The 9564-nt window shown below is 44.8% G+C and overlaps 1 long non-coding RNA gene across 1 annotated transcript; it reads left to right on the forward strand.

Moving 5' to 3' along the window:
* The first annotated feature begins 2114 nt into the window (after positions 1 to 2114).
* On the forward strand, positions 2115 to 8983 carry LOC117052259. Its single transcript, XR_004427239.1, has 3 exons — positions 2115 to 2457; positions 5630 to 5787; positions 6278 to 8983. It is a non-coding gene; the product is annotated as an uncharacterized LOC117052259 (long non-coding RNA).
* The last annotated feature ends 581 nt before the right edge of the window (positions 8984 to 9564 follow it).

Raw genomic sequence — 9564 nt, forward strand, 5'->3', positions numbered from 1 at the left:
GCATTGGGGAACCATAAAGCAGAATAAATCCACCATTAATGTGCTATTATTATTGTGTCATAATCACAACTGGTGCTTAGGGGTACAACCTTTATTGGTGCTTCATCTCTCTGTAAGATTGCAAGAGCTCCTGGGATGCACTTCTTGCTTCAGTGGTATGAATATTGCTGGTACAAGCCACCACGTGCTTTCAGTGCATATTCTTGGGGCCTCCGTTTCCCATTGCATCTTCCAGGTGGATGGAAGGGCCATAGCTCCATGGTAGAGCATCCGCTTTGCATGCATAAGATTGCAGCTGGGGCAGTGTCCCCTATCTGAAACCCTGGATAGCTGCTGCCAGTCAGTGTAGACAATACTGAGCTAGATAGACCAATGGTCTTGAGTCAGAATAAGGCAGCTTCCTATATGGGTTGCCATCTTCCTTCCCCACTCTTTTGACTGTATAGGAAGTTGTAGTGTGGTGGAACATTGAGCTGAAACCAACAAAATGAAATCCAGCATTTAAGTACAAAAAACCCAAGGCCCAGGTGTAGAATGGGGGAGACCTAGCAGCAGGACATGTGAAAAGGTACTGGGCATTGTAGTGGGTCACAAATTCAACATGAGCCAGCAGTGTGATGCAGCTGTTGAAAAGGCTAATGCAATCCGCATCGTGGGAATAAGCCCTGCTTAGACATTGTACCTGAACAGGTGATATCAACCTGCTTAGGAGGCATGGCTTGTGCAACCCCCGCCCCACATCATTCTCCCCACTTGTGCACTCCCAACCTTCCCATGTTAAAAGGGGAAAGTCTAAAGACTGCTCTTTATCCACATCCACATGAACAAGAGCAGAAACCAACACTCACTCAGGAAGCCTGGTAAAGCAGAGTTGCTGGTTGCACAGAGGTATATACAAGAACACTGGGGATGACCCCATGTTCCCTATACAGTGGTACCTCGAGTTAAGAACTTAATTCATTCTGGAGGTCTGTTCTTAACCTGAAACTGTTCTTAACCTGAAGCACCACTTTAGCTAATGGGATTTCCCGCTGCCGTTGCACCGCAAGAGCACGATTTCTGTTCTTATCCTGAAGCAAAGTTATTAACCTGAAGCGTTATTTCTGGGTTAGCGGAGTATGTAACCTGAAGCGTCTGTAACCTGAAGCGACTGTAACCTGAGGTACCACTGTACAGGTTAATATTTCCTGTTCAGGCATATTGACAAGTGGGAACATGTGCAGAGAAGAGTGACCAGGACAAGGAGGCTCTTGGAAGCCAAGTCCTGTGAGAGATGTTCATTCTATGGCTGGGTTGACAAACATCCGGATGTTACTGGACATACACAGATTACTGCATCCGAAAGCAGTAACGTCCAGGAAAACCCAGACGTATGTCAAGCAATAACAGCAGTGTAGCTTTTCTGTCTGGATTTTCACTTTTTGGAACATGGCAACCCTACATGTGAAATGGACGCACTCTGCCTGCAGAAGAGAAATCAAGAGGAGACATGATGGTGGCCTCACATGACAGAGGTCATACAGAACATGGAGCAACTCTCTGGCTTCCTTTTGTCCCCTAGGGTGGAACCAGCGAGTGGAAACTGCACAGGAGCGGGTTTCAACTAAACAATAAGAGAAACTTCCTAATGGTAAGAACTGTTTTAACAGTGTAGCAGGCCACCTGGGGAAGTGGCAGGTTCTCCTTTGCTGGGAATGTCTAAGCAGCAACTGACCTGCCCCGACATGGGTTGGATTTGATGTTGGATCAAAAGCTGCCAACTTTATTTGCCCCTCACAGCATCCAAGGTATTTACTCACCCATCCTGCATAGAGGCTGGCATAGGAACAACCACTGCACCTGTTTGGAAATGGCTGCTTAGTTTGTCAGGAACTCACGTGTTTAGAATCTGCTCCATGCAAATGCCACCAAAGGAAAATGGTATACTATTTATTATCAGATCTTACTACATGCCACATGAAACCTCCCAGCACTGCACAAGTTGCATGGATGGGTCTGTAGTTTGCATTGCACAACACCAGCTCGGAAATTATAATTACAGTGTCAGTGAAAATGCTGTCGTTATATAATTGCTTTCCACATTCGAGTTAGCAAACAATTCGAGTTGGCAGCTAATTGCAGAAACTGGTGTGAGCTAATGAGAGAGGTTCTTGTCGGTGCTGAGCCCAGCCTGCAGTAATCACAAGTGGAATGCTGTCGGTCCATCGGAGGTGGGACAATGTGGAAGAGCAAGCAACAGGCACTTCGGTAAATGCAGGTGCGTCATCTGGAGGATCGGAGAAATTCAAGGGAATTGGAGAAGTGAATTTGCTGCAGGAAAATTGGGTTCCAAGTGCAAGGGGGGAACAAATGTCTGCTGCATCCATGAGCTCTAGCTTTTTATGCTGCTACCGAGGTGTTTCTGTCTGATGTGCCCAAATGAAGAGGTACTACAGTAGATGGACACGGTTGTCCATGGTGAGGATAATTGTAATTTTGTTTAATTTATATTATGAAAGTCTATGGAAGCTGCAACAGAGTGTCATTTTGGAGCTGCCAAATGCATGCATTAGAAGGGACAGCTGTGGGAGGTTAAAAAGAAACCTTCCCATTTGTAGCAGACATAAAGATAAGTGCAGGATTTTCAAGATTACTTCTGCACACATGCATGTATTTATCAGAGCACACGAGTGAAATGTTATGCACACATGTATTCTTTATGATTCTGCATGCTTTTGGATCCTCATAGGTGTTTGCACTTGGGTGCACTTTTGTGCATGCAAAATATACATGATTGTATATAGCGGGGATGCACTTTTGCGAATCCATGTATGTGATGCACATGTGTGCCCTTCTGAATATATGCTTTTAGCATGTGTTTCGTACATACACATATATTCTGGTGTGCTATGTGCAGTATATACCTGCATATGTCCAAAATTTAGAGGTCTTTAGAGAGATGCGCTTTGAAATTATTATTTTCTCTTTTGTGTTGTGCATGTCTGTGCTTTATATGTGCATGGAAGGTTTTGACATTCATGTGTTTGTGTGTTTAGTTCACTTCTGCACACATATGTACAAAACTTTTAGCGTGCATTTGCAATAGAAATTTAGGTCTGTGCTTTGCAAATCCATGTACGTATTTACAGGTTTGAATACATACGTGTGGTGTGTTTGTGTCTGCACGTTCACAAATGTTTGTGTGTGTGCCTTTGGACTTGGCTATACATGTGTGTGCACATAAAACATCTCTGTGAGCACTGCACACATGCCTATTTTGTATGTTAGTATGCATGCCTGGGTTTGTGTGTGTGCATCTACGTGTGCTTTTATAACCTTTCAAATTATTGCTTGCATATCTACAGGTGTGTGCAAAGAGGAAACACACATTGGGCTAAACACAGGTGCACACTTTGCACATGTGTTGTGCATATATAGGTGTTTGTATATTGGATATTTTCATATATATATTAGTACACATTTATGTTCTTCTCTGGATGTGTGTGAGTTGAGCACATACTGAGTTGAGTAGCCACACCCACATTGAAACTGATGGACATGACTAACATAGGATCATTGCTTTCTATGGGTCTACTCTGAGTATAGCTTAGGCTGAGCCAACCCTTTGCCAATGCCCTTCCCCCTCACCTTGTCATGTTTGTCCATTTCACTTCTGTTTTAGTCATGAGTTGAGGCATCATGATTACATGTTCCCATGATTACATGTTCCCAGGGCTGGCCCAATACATTTTGGCATCTGAGGCAAACCACAAAATAGCACTCCCCTCACCGCCAGGGAAAAGGGGTGAGTGAAGAGATACATCAGGAAGAAGAGGAGGGGGAGAGAATAAGGATCTATGTTGGGATCTGCTACCGTTGTGGATCATGCCACCTTACTTTTGCAGAAGGGACTGGCAGCTGCCATTTCCCCACAAGGCTTTCACCATGAGCATTCCCACCCTGGATCCTTTACCTGGCTTGTTGTTTTGGAGTCACCTGTTCCGTGTGCATGAGTTGGTTTGGTCAGCACTAGTTTGACAGGGATGCTAAGAGGGTTGGATTTCAGGAAGCTAACTAGGAATAGTGCCTTTAGTATTTCTGTGCAAGGGAGATTACGGCAGCTTACCTCATCTCTGAGACAAAGTGTGCGATTGGGAATTCTCCTTCCACATAACTTCTGTGGGAACAGGAACTCTTTACGGTCTGAAAGCAAAGCAGCGATCGGTAGAAACATAATATACAGTGTACTTGTACAAGTCATGGATGAATCTGTCCATTTTGGTTTCTCTCAGTTTCTCATTTCCCCCCAGGCAAGATCAGTTCTCCACATTTCCACATCAGTTTGTGATTTTTAAAAATCATTTAAATCGCCTCATGAAAGTTCATCAGAAATTTGGTCTGAATTTCTTTTTTTGTATGTAATGTTGCCCAGCGCACACATTTTTGCAAGGCAATATTCCCTATTACGACGCATTTTTGTGTGTTATTTTAAATATATACATTTTTAGGGACACTTTACACTGGTGTGTGCATTTTGGCTGGAGAACTGCATTGCTAACTTTGAAAAGTTTCAAATTTTGAAGAATGGCTGTGTTTCTGTTCCCGCATTGTTTTGGAAAGTGTGAATTGGGTAGATTTGCCTTTAAATGCAAGTTGAATCAGATTTCTCCCCTAGCACAACTTATACTGCGTAATGAAGATCAGAGCTCACTATAAGATTTGGACTGATTCAAGGGGCTCCTAGGATGGCAGTTAAATAATTCTCGACAACGGGTGTGCCATTGTGTAGCTTCCTGAAACGCCTGTCTGTGTGAAACCCTCTTGGAATGCATCCAGCACCGTGTTCTGCCATACGACTCCGGAAGGGCCTCTTGCAGGACAAAGCATCCCTTGTTCATGAAACCAGACTCGCTCCTCCCCCTCCCCTCCCTGATACTAGCAGCTGAGGTCCCTGAAATTCCTCACGATTGGAAGGACTGGAGAGTCACGAGGCAGGTAGGTGTACAGAGGACCAAAGGAGATTGAGGGCTGGTGCTCAGCTGGGCTGCTCTTTTGGCTTCATCTGAACAAGTGCTGTCCAATCAAGATGCAGCAGCACACTTTGGAGGAAGCAGTTTCTTTGTTGTTGTTGCTGCTGCTGTTGTTTGTACTGTTACTGTTGTTATTAATTGGTTTCTAAAATGGGACTAATGCAACCTAGTGCAGCTGGCAGGGCCCTGTCACCAAAAGGCTCTCTTTTTTTATAGCCAACTACAAAAGAATCATTGGAGAGCTCAGATGCAAAGGGTGGCTCCTTTATTTTAGTGATTGCATAGAAGCAGGCTTTCAAGGGTTCGGATTCTGCATAGCAGAACCCTTCGCTCCTCCCCAATACCAAGAATAAAAGAAATGACAACCAATATTTAGGTGAAATCAGGCCCCAATTTAATTGACAGCATATGTAAGAGGTTTGGCACAGACATTGGGTAGACCCCACCCCTTCCAGCCTACCTGTTGGAAGACTTTGTGTTTTGGGATCAACCTGACCTACATCAAGGAGTAACAGCCCCACTGGATTGCACCTGGGGAGTGCTGTAGCCCCTCGCTCCCGCCTGGGCATCTGGACCAAAGAATTTCCCCAGTATCCATTTAACACGATACCCCATTTCAGAAGGACCAGGAAGAGGATACAACCTCCCCTCCGACCAAGACTAGGCCTATCCATCGCCGAAACCACCAAAGTTGTGACACTTGCTATGAGGATGGTGAAAACCAGAGGGCTGCAGCCAGTTTGCCAGCGGGGAAAATTCCAGCTTGGTCTCAAATACGGTGGGTCAAGCAGAGCAATATGCAATAGCAATATATAAAGGGTGGGAGAACTAGTAAAAAGTGGCTGCAGAGCAAGGCCTATGTTATATTTCGGAGGGGTGGGTTAAGCCTGCCCCCGGTGGTCCATGCCCATTCACAATTTGCTGATAAGGTGAGTGGGCGGGACCAATTACCTAGGCAGCAAGCTTGACCCAGAGGCTTCCTTTGCTGCCTAGGAAACAGTACCTGGGACTTCCCACATCGCCTGGGGGAATGCCAGCCCGCAATGGTGCCCACCAGAGAGGGTGAGAGGACTTCTCTTTCCTAAGCTGTACTTGCCACTTCCCCACCGTCCAAAAAATACAGCAGGATTTTCTGTATATATCTGGAAAATGCTGCAAGTGCTGGGTGTGCTTTAGGAGTGGAACTCTCACTTGGACTTCTTACTTTTTTGTTATACAAACTTTTCGAAATTTGGTGAAATTCAGTTTTATGTATTATATCATTTCAGCCGCAGTTTGGAATTATACAATATCAGAAAGTTGCTCCCTGAAGTCAAATAGGATTTGTGGGTGCCTAGCATTACCAACAACGGGATTTCAGCGGCTGCAGAGTTCCGGATGACATAGAAAGGCTATCTGCCATGTAATGTCTCTAAGCCTTTTGACATTTTCCATAAGGATGGTAAGAAGTAAGAACTCCTTGCTTCCAGTGCTGCTCTCATATCATAACTGAGGGCCAGGTTCAGCTACGGCCACTGCCAGCACCCAGCAGTGGACAGTTATGGACAGTTACTGTATTGGGGCCATCAGTGACACCTGCCCTCAGTCCACCTTTAAAGTATTTCCCCTGTCCTCTAAGCCACACCAGGTAGGTAGGTCAAGTCACTATTTCAATTTCCCCACAATACCCCTGGCATAGAGTTGTTTAGGGAATTGTGGAAAATCTAAATGCTACCTGGAGCTCCTCAGAGCCCTGTTTATCGCTGACCACCACCTAGAAAGCCCAACAGGGCCCAGCAATAGAGGAGGAGAACCACCTATGGAGGAAAGAGGCCATGAAAGGACACATTGTCCAGGGCCCCATCAAACCTGGAGCTGGCCCTGGGCTCAGCAATAAGAACATAGGGACTCTTTGTTCCACCTCCGTTCCAGCACGTAGTTCCTAGAGCAATGACCCTGGAAAGCTTACAAGTAAGACATGTTGGAGACAGCTATGCACACAGTCTGCAGACATATATGAGGATTTGCGTCCTGGAAGCATCCCTATATCAGTATAAAGATGGTTCAAATGACCTCCCTATCAATGATAAATCTAAACCTTGGAATGGTTCCACACACTTTATTCATCTAAAGAGAAAACTTTTTTTTTTAAAAAAAAAAACCCTAACATATTTGGACAGCCAACATAATCCGGACAGTGTGGATGTGCTGAGAATCAGCTCAGCCACATGACCAGGAACACTGTTAAGGTAAGTCTAGATATTGATGTAGAAACCAGAAAGTGGTGACATCATTGCCACTTTCCACAAGAGTGAAACCACAGCTCTGATTGTTCAGCTGCAGTCAGCGACAGCCATCCTTCTCCACTGACTCCGTTGTCATCATGCAGCAGAAATGTAAAGGAAGCGGGGCAGTCATGCTAACCTGGTGGGCATGCTTTCACCTCAGGCCCTGCACTAAGGAGAACCCCTGCCTTGCTTCATCAAGGGAGAACTGGTGTTGTAAATGTTTCCTGAGGTTACTGAGAGGGCAACGGTTGTGTCATCACAACCACGTGATTCCTGACCTTCTCGTACTTTAACTGAGGCCCAACTTCTGACGGTTATTCTGTGGTTTTTGTGGCTTTGCTCAGACATTGCCATGACAGTGAACGTGAAGCTGGACGCAAACAGGATATGACGCTGCTGTTTTCATATGTTCACATTCCTCATCCTGCGGTATCTTGGTCCATGGGCCTGGGTTCCTCATGTGAGGGGACTGGGGAAGCCGTCTGAAATGAAACCAGACATATGGAGCAAAACAAGTACACTGCATAACACGGTTACTGACACCACAATGTGAACATTGTGTATGTCACCCAAAGGGAGAAAGTCAGCCAGAGGGCGCTGGAAATAATGTCTCACCACAGTCTCTTGAGGGGTTGAGGGTGGAGGTTAAGAAATGTGTTCGTCAACTTCCTCACTCACATATAAAACAGAGCTAGTGATAGGGATGTTATCTTGCTTACAATTGGCACTGCATTTTTTTATCTCAAGAAATACCCTGGAGTGACTCTGGAGGTCCCTCGAGGAATGGGAAAGCCAAACATTTTACTGAAATTGGGTAATTTCTCAGGAGGGTTTCATACATCTGATAGCCTTTTGCATTCCTGGTTTTGCTGAGAGAATAAGATGGATCTACGAAAAAAGACAAATATCATTTTCATGCTGTAACCTCAGGAAATCAGCCATGTAAACTGCAGACACCAGTGCTGGACTCTTATCAGCTGTGTGGAAAACTTATGGGGAGTAACGTGAGTTGATGCTTCACCACAAGTTGGCAGTGAAACTGCACCCCTAATACTTGCAAGTAATCTGGCTGAGTCCTTAGAGCAGGAGAAGCCAAAATGGCACCCTCTAGATGTGTTGGACTCCAGCTACCATTAACCCTAGCCAGCATAGCCAGTGGTCAGGGATTATGGGAGTTGTAGTCCAACAACATCCGGAGAGCACTAACTTGGCTATCCCTGAGTTAGAGAAACCAATATGGTGCCTATGGATGACTATATGGAATATCCTTTCTTCAAAGGGTGAGGCAAACCTCAAACTGCAGACTGTTCATGTCCAGGCATGACTACGCTCCCTGGATCAACTGTCTGCATGGAATTCGCCCTGTTCTGTGTATTTTGCTGCCAGTTTTCAGACCTACCCTTCGCACACTCCCTAAAGACAGTTACATGGCTTTGTTCAGCTTTTGCTCACCAATGGGTGTATGCGAAGGTTGCCATGTCTCATCAAGTGTCGAGATAAATCATCTGAAGCCTCTATTTCTCCCACAGATAAATGGAGATCAGGAATAAACACATGGGAATAGGAGCCTTAGCAAGGTAGAGGTTGCCAAGTCAGCCTGCCACATTTCTAAGCCCCCTCAGAATAACATGCAGGAAGCATTTTAGGTTATGGTGTGCCAGCCACACCTGCTACTGTTCAGGTTTACAGTATGAGGAATATACAGGTGAAACTCAAAAAATTAGAATATTGTGGAAAAGTCCATTTATGTAAGCAATTGTTTTCATTAGCTACTGGAGTTTAATATATGAGATAGACTGATGACATGCAAAGCGAGATATGTCAAGCCTTTGTTTGTTATAATTGTGATGATTGTGGCATACAGCTGATGAAAACCCCAAAGTTGAAATTGTTAATTTGGGGTTCTCATTAGCTGTACACCATAATCATCACAATTATAACAAATAAAGGCTTGACATATCTCACTTTGCATGTCATGAGTCTATCTCATATATTAGTTTCACCTTTTAAGTTGAATTACTGAAAGAAATGAACCTTTCCACGATATTCTAATTTTTCGAGTTTCACCTGTAGGAAGCTGCTTAATACCACATCTGTTAAATTATTCTTCTCGGTAGAGGCTGGTGCTTGGCTGGTGGAGCCAGGGTCAGTGGTAGGTGAGGCCAACTAATTCTGGTTTTGTCCCCATCCTGGTCCCTGCTGAGTTTTACCACCGAGGGCAGATATAAACCATGCATCACCACATTTTGAGTGACTTCTTTTTGATACAGGTATGGCCCAGTTGTGGA

The sequence above is a fragment of the Lacerta agilis genome, chromosome 8, assembly GCF_009819535.1.
Source record: "Lacerta agilis isolate rLacAgi1 chromosome 8, rLacAgi1.pri, whole genome shotgun sequence".
In the NCBI taxonomy this organism is placed as follows: domain Eukaryota; kingdom Metazoa; phylum Chordata; class Lepidosauria; order Squamata; family Lacertidae; genus Lacerta; species Lacerta agilis.